Below are 16,605 nucleotides of genomic sequence, written 5' to 3' on the forward strand. Positions count from 1 at the left end.
CACTGGAGGTGCATCATGGATGTTATTAAGAGCAGATTGACAAGGTCGGGCAAGGCGTCGGACATTGCCCTCCCTCAGATTATGCTGATGAATGGGCTAATGAATGGCATCGTATATGACTGGGCAGCGTTACTGGCAGAGCGTATGTATGAGTTTCTGACGCTCCAGCATCGCACATTCTATATGCCTCATTATGCTATAGGGCTATTCCTGGAGGCCACGCGGGAAGTAGTGCCGGAGGACGAGTTGGAGGTACGGCCACAGGGTCCGTTGGCAGCGGGAGAGCCTCCAATAATGTATTGGAGGCACTTGGACATTGGACACTCTTCCGCGAAGCGGAAACGGGCGGTGGATAGGGCTCCGCTGCACGGAGGATTCGGAGGAGGAAGATGAGGAGGACGATAGCAGTCAGGCAACGGAGGAGCCTGTACGAGTCCGGTTTGCCCCACCTCTGTTACCGATGGGCACGCCTGCGCCAACATCTGGAGTAGGCGGCACCTGTATTCCGGCCTTCGGGCAGAGCCATATGCCTGTTACACTTGGTCCCCTCCAGCACGAGCAACAGGGAGCACCGTCGAGCCCAACCACAGCGGCACTTACCGAGGACATGGCAGAGTCAGGGACAGAGGAGTCACCGCACCAGGTAGTGGTCGAGCAGGGGCCGACGGAGGTGGAGGATACCGAGCCTCACGTGCGGTTGGAGGTCGTGGGTAGTGACGCTGTGGTGACTGTTTCTGCTTCGTTGTTGGAGGAGCCGACGACAGCGACCCATCCCCCGGTCACAGAGATGCGTGCTGACCTCGAGGCTATGCAGAGCTGGCTCACACAGCGGTTTCAGATGACACTGGCACAGCCGGAGGGAGCTGTTGTATTCTCACTGTGTCGAGAGACTAGAGCGGAGGTAGTCCACTTGGATGACTCGACAGGGGAGGCACATGGACTCACAGTTGGGCACGAGGCAGGGGAGGTCGCCTCTGGGCAGGCACCAGGAGATGGTGCACCTTCGATGGCGGAGGCGGTACCTTCACAGCAGGATACAGTAGTGACCGTTCCACCAAGGATTTCCCAGTCTTCGGCACAGACGGGGGAGGATGTTGAGACTTATGTCGCTGACATGGCTGATATGGTAACGAGGGGTAGGCGGGTAGTGGCCGCCGCCCAGACGCAAGCATTGCAGCAGGTGGTGGTGGAGCTAGAGCAGGTCCTACAGTTTATGCGGGTGGGCTGCCCGATAGCCTTTGCTACTTGCTTTGAGTCTCAGGGGTGGCCGACTACGAAGACAGAGGAGATGCTCCAGGCTTGGAGGCTGCGTCAGCCCGTTGTGGAGAGTCGGGTGACGGTAGTTGTCCGCGAGATCGAGCAGGTCTACCGGGATGCCTATTATACATTGAGGCGTACACAGCAGGAGTTTGCAGTCAGGGAGGCTTCCCGAGTAGCGTTGGAGAGAGAGGTGGCCAGTCAGCAGGCCTCATGGGCAACCGAGAGGGCGTAGTTGTTGGCACAGCTAGAGGTGGCCCGCACAGAGACGGCTAAGATCCGGACAACGAAGGCCGAGGTAGAGACCCGCCTGGCAGCCGAGCAGACACGGTTGGCCTGCGCGACGGAGGCAGTGGATACCAAAGAGGAGTTACTGGAGGCAGCACACATGGTGAAGACAGCTCTAGAGAAGGTCCTCGTAGCGGAACGGGATGTGGCTGCACGCACTCAGCAGGTGTATGAGCTTCGTTCCCGCTTGGCGACCCAGACACCGCCATCTCACACTTCTACTTCAGGGACGCTTTCTCAGCCCCCTCCCTAGTCTTTCAGATATCTTGTATAGGTTGCATTATCTCCATTTTTGTAAGTCGCCTGGAGACGACTTTTCTTTTTGGGGGGGATGATGTTGGCGGCATTATTGTACACGGGAATAACATTAGTTAATTATGTGTAATTGTTTTGGTTAGTTGGCAACCGAGGGGTGGAAGTTGCGGTGCGACGGTTAACGCTCGCACCCCCTCGGTACCCTTTTATACTCCGGAATGTAACTTGTAAAATACACTTATTATGAATAGAACACCTGATACACTTTGTCTAATATTTACGGCATTGTTCTGCATTATGTCCTTTATGTCTTAAGTTATTCACCCGAGAGGGCAAACAATCATAAGGATTGTGACACCTCTAGTCCCTTATGATGATGATGCAATGAAAGAGGTAATGCAACTGGTTGTGGATAGCTTTTGGAATCTTGGTGATATTAAAACCTCTCATTTTCCTAAGAAAATGTCACCATACTTAAAACATTTGCAGGAATCAGATTGAGTAACCTCATGATAGATTTGGAGTTGCATGATTTAATACACAGCATATTTCACCATTTCCTTGCTTCAATCAGGGAAGATCATGACAATGATGTTATTGTAGCTATACAAACAATTATTAATGAAAGTTCCAATGTACCCATCTCTGAAATCTATCCTATCAGCTAGTAGGAAGAAGGGAATTCTTGGACTCCTATCAGTTAAAGGGAGATTGGTTAGAAGGGTGATATTTCATCGTGAAGAGAAATTGAGACCTTTCTTGGATAAAGAGAAAACAAAGGTTAACGAAAATGATTCTTCCAGTGCAAAAATTTATGAAAGCAGCAAGAACGAACTAAGAAGACAGAATCTTTGCTTTTCTTGCGAAGGGGCCTTCGAGCCTAATCACTTATGCACAGGTAAAATGGTTAAGATGCTAGTAGAACAAAACGGCACAAAAGGAAAGATTGGAAAAAAAGAGATTGTTTCTAATGGTCCTAATGCTTCTAAAAATGAGGATGAAGTTGCTTCTTCATGTCCTATTACAGATGGGTACAATGATGTTCATGAAATCAAGAAAAAATCAATTGTTTCTTCAGGTAAAGATTGCACTGGTTTCTTTGCGGGTAACTTGGAGGTTTTGCTTGACAAAACCGGTGAAATGATGGTTTCTCTTGATGATTCTATGTGTGATCCTAACACTACACTAGTGCTAAATCAGCAAGTGTGCAAAAAGATATCTTAGAGGCAGTTGATTGTGAGAGTCAAGTTCTTCAAAGCCACTCAAATAATTCATCAGTTGAAGCCAATGTTGTTCATAAGCCTAGTAAGTCACATAAATTGGAGAACCAATTGAAAGTCAATGAAAATAAGATTGTTGCAGCATTAACACATTTTGATAACATCCACAAGATGGTTGAAGATCACCTTTGGAAGGTTCAACTTGAGAGAAGACAAAAAGGATTTGAAGAAGAATCTTGTCATTTATAGGTAATAAAGGAAGCTATAAAGACAATTAAACCAGATTATTTACATCTTCTCTCAGATCAAGACTACCTTGCCAATCTTGCAGAAATTTATTCAAACGCATTGTATGGGAAAGAAGAATAAGTTTGCAATATTACCTTCGAGCTTATGAATACTAAGGATACCTTGGAGACTACCAAGTGGCCCTACAAGAAGCAGAAAATCAGATTGATGAGCTTTGTTTAGAACTAAGTTCGGCACATTCTTCATCATCCAAATCAGAAAAGCAGTCTTCTATGGCAGCCTCATCCAAGGGACAACAAGCTAGTGCAAAGATTATGAAGGTCAAACAAATGTCTGAGGGGATTAATGAACTCTATAAGGTTGAGATTTTGCATGAAGAATCTAGCATTTCCCGTACTCAAATAATTCCATATATTAATAAGGATTGGAAAGATCATCAAGAGTATGAACTCTTGAGTTTGGAGGAGGAAGTTTCACAGGAAGATGCAGTTAGCAATCATGAGAGTGCTGTTATATCAGGTCATGCAGGTAGTTTTCTAAGTAGTAATATTGATAGAACAGCCTCTATTGATGTGCAACCACAACTAGGGGATGAATTGCATAAGTACTATAAAGACACCATGAAAGGGTTTGAAGCAAACACTGATTTGATGAAGGTGAACAGAAGCCCCTATGATTTTGTTTGCCATATGATGTTAGGTATAAATTATGTGGATGTGTTTATTGTTTCAAACTTCTCACAAGGTACGACTTTCTACAATGGATTCATTTTTCCTTGTTACTTGAAGATTATCGTAATGAACATAAGGTATGCAAAGTTTTTGGCTTGCATGGATATAGCAAGAAGTTTGAATGAGCATGAGAGTCATGGTATTGGAAAGCTGATTACAAAAACTAAGAGGGAGATGATGCAAATTGATAATGCATGGTTTGTCAAAGGCAACACTCTTTCTAGCTGGTTAGCAAATGATTTCTTTCCTTCACTAACCAATAAGAGAGTGTTACATAACTTAAACTTGCTGAATAAATTGTATTCCTGCAGTGTACAGCTCATTGGGAATGAGTTTTCAGGTTTGGTTCCTTGGTCTCCATCTCACATTTCAATGTTTATAAGCTGTCCTATGATGCTGATCATGAACTTTCCAGATTTTGCAGTGACATTAGTAGTTGGGATTACAGAATTGTGTGCACAGGATATTTTCTGTAGCACTTGGAAATTGAAAGTTGATGAGAACTTACCAGTCCATGGCAGCAAAGTCATTCCAGAGGTGATTATAAATCAGATTTTCAGACTTATTGCTGCTGACAACTTTGAAGAGATGTGTGTGACTACGTTTGGAGATGTGCTGAAAACTATCTCCCATTTCATGCTGACTGTACTTGGTGATGGGGACATAAGGAATCCAAGAAAACACATGTCACAAGTTTTCATACGATAGCAGACTTTTAGTTTATAATTATATCAGAGTAGAACAGCGAAACATAGTGGGAATAAGAGGTAAGAAGAGAAATTACTCTTTGACTGCAGCAGCCCTGTTAGTACACAGGGAAAAGAAATAGAGATTTTGCAACTTAGCGGATTGCTTCATATAGTACTAGGTTCAATTGTATCGGGATATGTGATGGAGCAGTCTACAGATTTATTTGGGATCCTGGTATTGGCATGCAAGTTCAAGATTGCTTGAGGACAAACAATCACTGGGAAGGGAGGACTGTAATGTCCCCTTTATTTGGACATTAGAAATGAATTAAATAATTAAAATTTAAGTTGTCGAAAAATAATAAATTTAATGACAATTTAATTATTTAATAAAGTAATTAAAATGGCTTTAAAGTGGCTATAATTAATAAAAAATACCGCTATTACAGATCAAAAAAAAAAGAATCTCATTGAAGATTTTACAAGATAAGTTGTTACAAATTTGAGAAGTCTCATTCTGAGAATCCCCTAGGTCTGCACAGGTGATTTTAACATGATCGAAAACAAGTATGATAAAAAAGGTGGGAAGGACATGCTAGGGAAAAGGGATCAATTATTCTTTTGGGCAAGAATGAAAATAACTCTAAACCTTGTTGATCCCTTGGAGCACAGTAAATCTAACTCTAAGTCTATATGGTTTACATGGTGTAATAACCAATCTCTAAACAAAAGAATATATTGTAGGCTAGACAGGTTTTATGGGAATAGAGATAATGTCTCCTTTAAGAGAAACCATGATGGGAATTTTGTTACTGTCTACCCCTCTTCCATGTCTGACCATTCCCCAATTGAATCCTCCATCGTTATAGACTCCTCATCTCCAATTCAGAAGATATCACGGTCCTCTTCCTTTAATTTGAATAGCACCTTGCTTGATGATCAAGATTGTCTCTCTGGCCTTACAATTGCTCTTTATCTATCCAAAAATTTGAATAAAAACTTAGAACCTATTCAGATGTCAGACTCCCTAGTGTCAATTTGGAGGAATTTGTTTGAAGTGGTTGAGAGAAAGAAAGCCATGGATAGGAACAAGATAGAAAACCTATTGCATCAAAAATTGCTTCTGTTTGAGGGTCAGCTTCAAGCCAATTGTCGTAATATCCATATGGAAGCTAATCTTATTAGGACTAAAACCCTTCTCGGAAAGTTGCAAAATTATAGATTCTAGGGTCAAAGAGATAGAACCAAGATGAATTAGCTCCATGAGGGGATAGAGGTTACAAGTATTTTTTTAACTTGATCAAACACAAGCAAAATACGGAGGAGATTGGTCTGATAGTTGATAATGGGACAGCCTCTAAGGACTTGTTGTGACCTTTTTTTCCACACATTGCCCCATTGCAAATGGGGAGCCCCCAGTTTTTTTTGCTTTTTAGGGTTTTTTTAGTCGCCAATCTTCGCAAGTCTAGACTAAGGAGTTAGAGTTTTTTGGTGGTCATCAAAGTCAATAAGAGGTCATCATCAGAACGGTATTTGGGCACCATCGAAGAGCTTAGAGGGCTCGAAGGACAGAAAATGCATTTGATTAGGGTCAAATTGGACAACTTTCTATTTTTGGAAAAGTTTGCTTTTTCTACTTTTTCCTATTTTTTTAGGAAGTTTTGTTTTTGGCACTTTGGGACCGATCCCCGAAATGGCTATTTTTAGAAAGTTTTTCCTATTTTTTAGGGAATCTCACTTTTTTCTATTTTTGGGTCGGTCAGGTTAGGGCAGTGGGGTTCATGTCTTCATATTGAAAAGTTTGCATCTCCAAGTATGAAAAGCAAGGAAAAATCTCCAGACAGGGTGTTGATCCAAAAGGTTGACACATGGCGATGAGCAAGAGAATCCACTAAGTAAAGATGAAATGACTTGACAATGCATCAACTTCGCCAAGGTCAAGGTGAAAAATGACATGAGATCACATGAACTCCGCCATGCACCAGGAGGGGAGATGTTTTAGGGGGTGTAAAGTCTATCATGCAACATGAAACAAATGACTTAGACAATGCCAAAGTCTGCCAACATAAGGAGAGGAGATATTTGAGGACATGCAAGTCCGCTCATGCATGTTGAAGAAATGACATAAAATATGCTCAACTCCGCCCATAAATATTAAAGAAATGACATAACATATGGTGAACTCCACCCAAGATTGGAAGAAGAAATGACAAGACAAGGTGTCAAGTCCGCCACCCTCAAGCAAGTGCAATGACATGAGAACATAGCAACTCCGCCCTACATGAGATCATATCAACTCCGCCCTACATGCAAGCACATCAAGTCCGCCAAGATTAGATGAGCAAAATGGCTTGGTAAGTGACAAACTCTACCCAAGTTGAATAAGACATGGTATAACACATACCCAAGTCTGCTTAAGGGAAAGCAAAATAGTACAACAACCTATCAACTCTGCCCAAACAAGATGAGAAATGTCCCAAGGTATGGCAAAGTCCACCCAAGGAAAACCTAAATAAGTTGGCTTAACAACACGTGTAATGTCCCCTTCTCGTTGATGTACTTCCAGTGCCATTGGCCTATTCCTGAGACCCGTAGGCTATGTGGAATGAAGAATGAGGGTCAAACATTGATGAGGCAAGGACTTACTATTTTTAGTAAGTCAGGGGTTGGCTGTTTTAGTGATACTGTCCTACTGAGCTCTCCATGCTATGTCACTGGGTGCGAAGATCATGCTTTTCGGAGTAGTAGTTCATGACTTACTATTTTTAGTAAGTGGTAGTATGGAATGTTTCTATTTTTGGCAGTGGACAGGATCCTAATCCTGCAGCAGTTCATTGGTCTTCCTTGCTCAGCTTCATCCTGGTTTTGTTAATAATCAGTATTGGAGTCATAAGTGATGTAATTAAATATTATTTCCTTATCCTAAGGTTTAATATTTAATTATTTTGATTATTTTTACTACTAATTAATGACTTTGAAAATTGCGCATAATGTCTCCTAAGTGCTAGGCGAATTGTTTATGTCTGGAAAAGGACACCAATATTAAAATGGGAGATGTTATTTTATTCAACAAAAGTACTTGCTAAGTCAAATCATGGTCTTTGCTTGCTTAGCGTGGTTTTTGACTTAAAGTATGGCGCCATCCTTGGGTAAATGAAATGCAAATGGGAAAGTTGAATTTGGGTGCATTTGTGAGCATTTGCATTTGGATTTGGTGGAGTTAGAAGTTATTAATAAGAGCCTTGGGCTCTCATTTTGGTTATCTATGAAAATTGCATCTTTATGCTGCCGGATTGGCGATTGAAAAATCTGAGCTTCGAAGTGTGGCTTCCTAGCTAAGTCTCAGTTTCGTACTTGGAAGATAGTACCTAGTTGTGTCCTTGTATTTCCAGTGTTGTTGATGAGTGAGTTGCAGATTGTGGAGTGTTTTTTGTGGGATTGGATTGTTTTCTGGTTGCTGGTCGCGGAGCTACTGAAACTATATTTTGCTCATACCTCTTGGCCAGGTGATTCCATCATTCTAAGTACCGGCTCATCCATCTTTCCTACCACTGGCGATTCATCTTGTAAGTTTTTAGCACCTTGCATTGAGTATGGAATTTTATAATGCAAATCGAAATTTTCTGGTTAGGCGTTGGGTTTAGGGAGTGCATTGGGATGTGTGCTAAATAAATGAGAGTGTTTTGATAGCTTCCTTTGGGTTTGTTTTCATTGTTGCTGGTATAGTATTGGTTTAGAACTGATTTGGGATGAATTGGGTGAGTAATGAGAAAGTTATGAGTGTTTTAGTGAGTTCATAGGCTGTTGGTTTTACATTTCCAGCCTGCAGAGTTGATGTTAGCAGAATTTCATGCTATTTATTTTGGATGTTCAGCATTGCTCTTCTACTCTCACACTCTCTGTTATTGTAAGGTTAAGTAATAGTACTACTAACCATTCTGGCTTGTAAACTCTCATCCCGCTGAAAAGTGGAAGAGGCTGGCTTGCCGCCTATTTCAGTTAAATTGTAATTCGGTTTTCCCCTTGCATAAGCAGTCGAGTGATGATTGGTTGTAACGGTCCTCCCGCTGCATAAGCGGTCGAGTTGAGTTTATTTGTAATTCAGTCCTCCCGCTGAAATACCGCGGTTGAGTGATTTGTGTCTGTTGTATGTTTCTCTTGGCTGGTTCACCGCCAAGTTTCTTGCTTTCCTGCTAGATAAGCGGAAGGGGTTGGCTTGCCACCCAGTATTGTATTCACTTCATCTTTTCAGCAGATTTGAGATCGAACGATCCCATATTCACCGTATGCTCTCACCTTCCCATATTGGGCACTTGGTGATCAAAAAGTGGAAGGGTTGCAGTTTTCAGCAAGCTTTGAGTTTATGTTTTCTAACCTTAACAAGTTATCTGTTTGTGGATGATTACTATTGGTCTTAAAAAATATATATATATCTGGGATATTACAACATGAAGTCCACCAAACATGATAATGGCATAACACATCATGAAGTCCGCCATGGGTAAAGGTTGACCAAGTTTGAATTGCAAGCGGGAAAATTCACCCAAACACTTGGAATATTTTCAACAAATGAAAATTCGCCCAACACTTAGAAAATTTCCTAAACACATGAAGACTCTAAAAGATTCCTTGCCAACACATGGACAAGATGAAGACAAGGTATGAAGTGGCGCCAAAGTGCAAAAATAGAAACTTTCTTTTGAAATCTTTTGAAGGGATTGAGTTGCCATTTTGAGGAAGATTAGGAGGAGACTAGGTTCGATGAATCCATGAAAAAATATAAAGATGCTAAAATGATCAAACTTTTCAACCTTTTATCAATTTCAACATCTCATTTCACTTTCATTCTTTCTTCAAGTACAAAAGTTGAATAGCTCTCTCTCTCCCAAGTTCAAGGAAGGAAGATTTTCGAAGTCAACAAGTGGATTTTTGAAGCAAAGAAGGAATTAATTAAAAAATTCATAAGTGAAGGCATATTTTCATCAAAATCAGTCAAAAGTATAATTTTAGAGTTCAAAGTTTAAGTTATTGACTGATTTTCTTCATCATTTTCTGTCTCAAACACTTATTTTTCATGGATTTTACAAAGTGTTGAGCAGATTTCCTCCATTAAAAGTCTGATTTTTCGCAGTAATTTAATTTTTATGACAGGCTGAAGGTGAAATTTTGGGACAAAAGAAGTCAAAATCAAGATTAAAAATCCTAGAATTCACATGTTAAAATAATGATTTCCTTGTTTGTTTTTTTCAGGAGGTAGATGACCACGCAGGGAGGACTTTCGAGAAAAGTTCAAATGACGTTTGCTAGTAAGGGATCGCAGCCGGAGTCCAAAATCACTTCAAAATGGAAAAAGGTTGGAGACACCAACCTTGGCCATGTTGATTTCAAGGACTTCAAAAGAAGAATGTATGGACATGAAGGGTATTTACCTACACCAACTGCTCGAAGGATGATGATGAATATTATTGTCCAGGCAGCAGGGTTTCCACCAGCAGTAGAGTGCAGAGAGCTGATTGTAGGATGTGCAAAGCACTACAATGTCCAAGAAAGACAAATCATTGCACCTGATGGGAGACTTTTGGCATCTCTTGGAGAACTTGCTATCTAGGAAGCATTTGGAATTCCAAACTACAACCGAACCACCTTCAAAACCAGGGAAGAAACCACAAGGATTTACGAAGAACAATTTGAATCTTGTGCAACAACCATCAACAAACTATGGCTGGAAAAGTCAAGGCCTACATATAAGAGGATGCCAAAGAACCTTCTTCGTACAGACTTCAAAGAAGATTATGGAGATATAATCTTGCTACTGAATAAAAAAATGGGCAGCCCTCAGGTGTGCCATTTGAGCCCTGGATGTATTATTTTGTTGATGAAATTACTTCAGGGGTTAAAATGTTCAATTGGGCTAGGATAATCAGCAATAACCTGGATGAACAACTGAGAACTTTGGACAAGACAAAATCTTTCTACATGAGTTCTTACATTATTTACCTACTAGCCAGAAGTTATAGGTACACAGGATTAATTTGTAAGGGTGTAGTAGGTAATGGTGAGAATGAATTCAAAGCTTGTGATTGTTACCCACAGCTGCAGCTGCATGAGAAGTCTCATTTCAAACGAGTGAATGATGCATTTTTTATGTACATCACTAGAATACTATAGGGAGGAACTCATTAGAGACTCACTCGGCAAGCTAAGGACTTGGTAGGCAAATTTGGATCCCAATTCATTTAGTATCCAAAGTTCACGTATGTAAGGTTCAGGGATTTACCGGATGTCCTTACAGACTTCCAATTATCCCACCAACAGAATGATACTGCTTGAAGTTCTAAGGCAATTGGAGACATATGAAAGCTTCCAGAGGGCAAAACACAAAGCTGGAATTTCTTTTCCATTTTTTATTGGAAAAATGATTGAATCCTGTGTACACAAGGAAATGTATCAATGAGACATTACTATGAGAGAATTTAACAAGCATGTAAAACAAGGAAAATGCAAGAGAACTCCCTCAAATGCCTCCCATTGTTCTCTATCTCCAAGGACCTATTGAATCTCCAAAATAGTGCTCTCAGATTGTGCACAAAGACTCAAATGATGACAACTTTGAGAATGAGATTACTAGATGATGTGCATCTAAGCTACCATGAGAGCTAATGCAAGAGATATACAAACTAAGATGGCGATGATTATGGTGCTAAGTGATAATATAAACACTAAAATATACACATTAAGCTACAAATGAAGGCATGATCTACACTAACAATATTCTAAAATGTTATCAAGATGATACTAAAACAAGCTAAAATGCATGCACAATCTAGACACAAATTAGCATTAGTATGATGCAAAAAGAAAAGATGATTAACATGCTGGAAATACCTCTATTTATAGACTTTCCAAGGCCAAGGGTGATGTGGCAAGGAATCAAGGGCTGAGATTCAATCTGGAGAAATGGATGGTGAGGATGCAAAGATCATTTAGATGATAGACTAAGTAGATGGAGGTTGAAGAGGGTTGATCATATTTATTGCTAAGTATGGGCTCAAGAGACAACCTTGAGTAAATAGACATGGAGATAAGTACTCAACATGTAAGGTTCAAGTACCCATGAGGTAAGGTCCAAGTACCAAGAGGTATGGTCCAAGTACCCAAGTTGATGTGAGTCAAATAATATTTTTGACTAATATTATTTAGAAAATATTTATTTTCACTTGTCACATGCTGAGGTGGAGATAAGGTGGAAAGGTAAAAAAATGTGGATTTTTGGATATAATATGGTGGGTTTTTGAAGAATATTTAGGAAAGTGAATAATATAATTAAATTAAAGAGCTTAACTAGATAATAGAGGAACATTTAAATGACTTTGCATCCAATTCTTATTTGAGTCAGATTTATGTGTATACATCCTATTCAACAGCACAAGCAGTTGAAAGTGCAAGGCTAGAGATGCAATGGTATCCATTTATCTTCTATCGATCCAAACCTAATTTCGATCCCATAATCACATTGGATTGGTAAGTGGAGAAAAGTACAGGCACAAGATGGATCTTGAGGACTTTTCAGCAAATGTTGCAAATGAATTTGATATTAGGAAAAGGCTATGGTCAAGATTGCATGTGAATTTGATCAGGACAACTGAGCTTTTCCGTGTGCCTGACCAACTAGAGGACGATGGAGAATTTACACAGCCATGTTATGATGAGAATAAGCCTTTGTCTCCTGTAAGATGGTCTGATCCGAGGCTTGCAGATTTGGCCACCTTGATGTGGTCAATTGTCAAATACACACAATGGTGGGTTAAACAACAAGTCCAGGAGTTGAAACGAAGAAGTATGTCTCTCACTTACAATCTAATGGGTGTTATGGAGTCATATCCTTCTAATAATGAAGCAACATCCCAAAGTGTTGAGCCATTGTGAAGTGCAAATTCAAGGAAAAGGAAGGAAACAACTGAGGGTTCTGCGAGGTGCAAAGGGAAGAAAATTGTAAATTCAGAAGCTGCTGAAAAGAAACAAAAATCAAGCCCATCTCATTCCTCCCTTAGCACCACATCCAAAAATCTAAGCAATATATTAATTCTTGATGATGAACCACAGGTTGAGATGAGGATCCCTTCTCCAATTCTTGAGAAAGGAAATGCGGAATCAGCTTAGCAGAAAGATCAAGAACCACCATCTCCTTCAAACACAAAAATAATTAAATCAGAGAATGATGAGATGGATATCCTAGACGGGGAATTCCAAGAGGGAATAATTTCTACTCTTCGGGAAGTTGAGGATAATCCAGGTGATGGAAGTAATCAAGAAGAAGAAGGTTTTGAGCAGTCCACAATTCCTTATTGGTTAAGGGAGAGGATGAAGGTAAAGGCACTTGTGGAAGATCAACAAGAAGATGATACGGCTGATTTCCTAGAAAGGTTAGAAAAGGTTGCAGTGTAGAAAACAGCTAAGAGGTTTTCCTCAATTCAAAGAGACGAAGCAAGATGTTGTTCAGGTCACATAGCTGTGCCAAAAGTTGATAAGGCAAAAGAGGATATTACTCCTGAGAAGTATGAAATAACAACTATCGACTTAGGCCCAACCACCAAGGGAAAAGAAGTTGAAGACTCAGATAATTTAATCGCTTCCATCAAGGCAAGATTGGATAAAGAAATAGGAAGGAAAGAAGAGTACAAAAAGGAGGTTGAACGGTTGAAGAAGTATATCCAACACTTGACCAAACCCATTGATCAAGGGGATGCACCAGCTCCTCCACTCTTGACACTTCCACAGGAAACAATTGAAAATTTTGAAGAAAGAAAGTGACAGCTAGAGAAGCTAAGGAATGGATAGCAGATAACAATGATGTGGCTGTCACATTCGTGGAGAAGTTGATGTTGGCATATGGACAAACTTCTTCATTGCTCTCTAGAATTGCAGGCATGGCAAAGATGTGGGAAGATCTTCATGATATTCAAGATAGAATAATCCCATACCTAAAGGTGTTGAAACGAATTCCTAAACAAGAATTAATAGATGGACAGGTAATTGCAGCAAGGGCTGTATATGATTTCAACACATGGTATTGGGCATTAATTGCACGAAATGAAGTTCTGGAAAAGGTGAAAGTTGATAGTATCAAAGTTCAAGAGCATATTAAAGAATTTCAAACCAAGATTTTCCTTGTGGTTGCTGATATACTTGGGAAAGAAACAATTCGGGAGAATAAAATGCAGGTGGAAAATCTAAAGGTCAAAACTCAGGAGAATTTCTTCACTATCAGAGGGCCAATCCTTAAACAGAATTTGAATAAGGCATCAAGTTTCTTTTCCATCAGGGATGCCTTTCAAAAACAGGAATTGGAGTGGGAAAATGCCTTTGCCACCTATGCCGATGACTTGGACGTGATGGAGTTCAAAATGAACATGCTACCACATGTCACGATGGAAGAGGTCAATCCTCGTGTCCAGGTTCATTGAACATGCTGCCACAAAAAGAGGATAAGGATGCACCTTTCTAGAAGATAGCTCCTCACGCCACCTGTCTTTCATGCATTTGTTCTTAATGCTATTATTGGAAACCCTAATTAGGGTATTTATGTTTTGATCTCGACCGTTGATTGGTGTTTGATCTAGGCCTCTCATTTGTTTTCAAAACTCTATATAAGCCCCTCTTCTCTCATTTTATTCGTGGAGAGATTTATGACATTGTTGCTAAGAACTAGTTTGATAATAAAAGTTCATTTGCATTTGCTTTGAATCCTTATTGTTATCACATGGTTGCATGGTTACATATTTTCTCCAACTTAGAATAGAATTTGCTTTACAAAGTTGTTAAATGAATGCAAGATTTGATAGTATAGATTGGTGAAATTATTGCTCATACTTTTTATGAACAGATGATTTTTGTTCATTGTGTAAAGTTAGCCTGAGCTTATTTTGTGGATGCTTTAACTTCTACTTTGGATAAATATTGTTCATTTTGATGGTATTATTCACAATATGAAAATCTTTAGCACAACCATTGAAGATTGCACCTACTTTGTGTAGTTGTCCTTAGTGTGGCAAAGCAAAGCATGGTTATTAGTTTCACCTAATCTTTACCGTCTCTTAAGTTCTTAGGAATAGTGTAGAACTCTTAAACCCTTTTCCTTTTATCTTTTTTTAAGTCCAAATTGAGAAAATCCCAAAAAAAAAAAAAGAAAAGCTGAAAGTTTTCATTGTCATTGAAATTCACAATTGCCCCTTGAATTACCAACATACATCACCCAAGAAGCTATATTCAACATTCAAGTTGCTAGTTCGCAAATAAAACATTGGAATCGCCATATGATCTTCTTTGCAATCTTAGCATATGTGGTGATTTTATTCAAGAGAGAATAGAGTGTCTTTGGGCATCTTTATTCTGTGTTTGGTGTGTCATAAAACACGCACCAACAAGACCCCACATTCAAGGAGGCATTCCACTCCTTTCAAAAGCTTTTCTCCTTAAAAGAAGATGATAAAGCTATAGAAGCAAGAGGATTATGCCTTTAAATGATTCCTAAGAAAGTTAGCCTTGAGGATGCCAATGATCTTGATAAAAACTACTGTTATAGAAATTGAAAAGACTATCAGGTCTTTGGCAAATGGCAAGTCTCTTGGTGCTGATGGGCTTAGTGCTGAATTTAATAAAACCAACATTAGTTGGATAGGATCTGAATTGTTGGTGGTCTTCAATGCAGCTTTTCAAGACAATTCTATGGGATCTAACATGAATAGAGGGAACATTAAATTGATTCCAAAAGAGGGAGACAGAACCCTAATCAAGAATTGGAGGCTCATTACTCTTCTAAATGTCTCATATAAGATATTGCCCAAAACTCTTGTTGGAAGGTTGGGAGTGATACTGAGGAAGATAGTTTCAATCACCCAAATTGGATTCATTACAGGTAGGTGTTGTGAAGTTTTCACACATCGCCCCATTGCAAATGGAGACCCCTCTTTTTGCTGGCTAGGTTGGGTGTTTTGTTCAAGTTGAGTCTTAGCTTGGCAACATTTTTGTGGTCTTTAGCCTTAGAATGAGAAGGTTTTGTCTTAACGAGTCCAAGAAGAAGTTCAGGATTGAAAGTGAAGGTTTTAAAAGGTGAGGTTAAATGTCTTGCTTTAGTTATTGCAAGGGGTGGAATTGCAAGGTCTCCTTGCAATTTCACCCAAATATTAACCTTTGTATCCGTAAGTTGCACTACAATATCAACTTGACCCCCAAATGTCAAAGGCATGGTAAAGTGATGAGGATTGTGCATAAGCACTACACGAACTCGCAATCTTTACGTGAGCACTACAAAACTCCTAAATCTTACATGAAGTACTCAAAACTCCTAAATCTTACATGAAGTGCTCAACATCCCTAAATCTTACGTGACAAGGGTCAAATCCCTAAATCTTACACAAGCATGCAACATACCAGAAACATTACATGAGAGCCTAAAAACTCTGATTTTGTACATGGCAATGATGATTGCAATGCTTATTGATTGTGAGACCCCGCGAGTAATATATATGCAATGCAAGGTGTAATAAGGTGCAAGGCCGACCTACCTCAATTGCAAGTTAAATCATGTTAAAAGGTCCATAAGTGCAATGAAAGGTGGCCGACCTGTTTCGAATGAAGGATACAAGCGGTAAACTGTATGAATACTAAGGCAGCCAACCTACCTTTGCAAATTACACCAGATCTCTATAAATGTAAGGTAAGCATCATCCTGCTCATCATCAACTCAAATTCGACTTAAATATTATAAGAATAAAAGAGTAGTAGGTCAAGTTTCATCAGCAGTGTGATGATCATTTCCAAAAGTAAGTCTACAGCAACAAGGTGTAGAGGTGAACAAGCATTTGTGAAAATGCGGTTGGAGAGGGTTTTACAATCAGTTTCTAAAGCAACAGGATT

General features: G+C 39.8%; 1 protein-coding gene across 4 annotated transcripts in view; it reads right to left on the reverse strand.

The window, feature by feature from the left end:
- The window catches only part of LOC131038055 (tRNA threonylcarbamoyladenosine dehydratase), a 137,475-nt gene that overhangs the window by 113,996 nt on the left and 6,874 nt on the right, over positions 1-16,605 (reverse strand). The window lies entirely within an intron of this gene.

Source organism: Cryptomeria japonica, chromosome 2 (assembly GCF_030272615.1).
Source record: "Cryptomeria japonica chromosome 2, Sugi_1.0, whole genome shotgun sequence".
Classification (NCBI taxonomy): Eukaryota; Viridiplantae; Streptophyta; class Pinopsida; order Cupressales; family Cupressaceae; genus Cryptomeria; species Cryptomeria japonica.